Source organism: Fukomys damarensis, unplaced genomic scaffold (genome assembly GCF_012274545.1).
Source record: "Fukomys damarensis isolate Sample0158 unplaced genomic scaffold, DMR_v1.0_HiC HiC_scaffold_36, whole genome shotgun sequence".
In the NCBI taxonomy this organism is placed as follows: domain Eukaryota; kingdom Metazoa; phylum Chordata; class Mammalia; order Rodentia; family Bathyergidae; genus Fukomys; species Fukomys damarensis.
In genome coordinates, this window is record NW_022900948.1 from 42,723,016 (window position 1) to 42,724,959 (window position 1,944).

The following is a 1,944-nucleotide window of genomic DNA, read 5'->3' on the forward strand; positions in this document are numbered from 1 at the left end:
AGGCAGCTGCTCTTCCGCTGCACCCACATCACCCCGGGGTGGCGGGGCTCAAACCCAAGCTTCCCGTAGGACGGCGGGTGTAGGGGGGGAACAGACGCCCGGAGAGGTGATGCGCTTTGTTCAAGATCCCACAGCGCAGTGGAGCCAGGGTCCCCCGGTCCCTCTTCAGACGCTGCCCTCCTGCGCCAGCACCCTAACCCCACGCATTTTTCCTTGCTGGAGGAGGCTCTGTCAGTTTCTCTGGGACTGAACATCCCCAGACTCCAAAGACCTGCTTGGGCAGGTCATGAAGAGCCAGCCTTGAGCAAGCCTGTAATTAATTCCAGCACTCTGGAGGGCTGAGGCAGAAGGATCACAAGTTTTTGACCCCAAGTTTAGTGACTTTTCGACACCGTGTCTCAAAATAAAAAATAAAAAAGAGCTGGAGATGTAGCTCAGTGCAAAGGCCCTGGGTTCAATCCCTATTTCTTGGGGGGGAAAAAGCCGCAAACGGGTATGTGCATTGCACAGCCTTTGGGGGAAAGCAAACTGACAATGCAAATCAAAACTTCCAGCTGGGTGTCATGGTGCCCACCTGTAATCCCAGCATTTGGGAGGCTGAGGCAGGACGACTACTTTGCGCTCAAGACAAGCCTTGGCTACATAGGGAAGCTTTCCAATAGGACTGACTAGTGGGTGACACAGCCAGAGGTGAGGTTTGGCAACTCCTGATAGTGCAGTGGTACTGGTGGGGTAGGAGTCCTGGATGGGCACATGCTAGTAAGAAACAGACAAAATCCCCAGATGCCCAGGCTACTCTCATATGCATAAAACCACTCTTAACACGTAGGTGTGCATGTGTATGAGTGTGTAGTCTACCTCCCAATTTTTTTTCTTTTTCATTTTACCTCTCCAATGTTAAAATCACATTCTTACTATGGAAACACTCAGAGCATGGCGCACAGCCTATGATTCCATCCACTTGGAGGCTGAGGCAGGAGGGTGGCAAGTGTGAGGCCAGCCTGAGCAACTCAGCAAAACTGTGTCTTGAAGTAAAATAAAAAGGGTTGGGATGCGACTCGGTGAAAGAGAGCTTGCCTGGCATCTGAGAGGTGCTGGGTTTGATCCCCAGTTCTGCAAAAACAAAACAAAAATGGCACCATTTTAGAGCTGGTGAAAATTGAAGGGAGACGTAGGTGTGCAGCTCCCCAGCTGGAGGTGAGACGTTCCTTATTTATTGATTTAGTTCTCCTAGAGCTCACGCCCAGACACTCATGCATGCCACGCGAGTGCCCTACCATGGAGCTGCACCCACAGCCCTTTTTATCTTTTATTTTGAGGCAGGGTCTGCCTAAGTCCCTATGTTGCCCAGGCTGGGCTCGAATTTGTGATCCTCCTGCCTCAGCCTCCTGAGTAGCTGAGATTACGGGCATGAGCCCCCATATGTAGCTCCCCAAGCTTTTTTGATTTTCTATAAAAATTATCTACTACTTTACATATAATTTTCTACTACTTTATATATAAATTGAACAGGGAGGAACCTTAAGGATACCAGGCTAAATAAAATCAGCTAATCATAGCTGGGCATAGTGTTGCATGCCTGTAATCTCAGCATTTGGGGGGATCGCCAAGAGTTAGAGGCCAGCCTAGGCTACAAACAAACAAAAAAAAAAAAACAACAAAAAGACAAAAAAAACCCAAAAACCTAGCCAATCATAGCCAAACATGGGGAATCAGGGCACATGCCTGTAATCCCAGCACTTGGGAGGCTAAGGCAGGAGGATTGTAAATCTGAAGCCAGCCTAGACTACATAGCAAGACCATGTTTGTACGTTTGTTTGCAGTTGTGGGTTTTGAACTCAGGTCTTTGCATATGCCTGGCAGGCACAGTTCCACTGAGTTACATGCCCAGCACCAAGACCCTCTTTTTTCTGAATACTTTTTTTTTTTTTTTTTTTTGTTTTG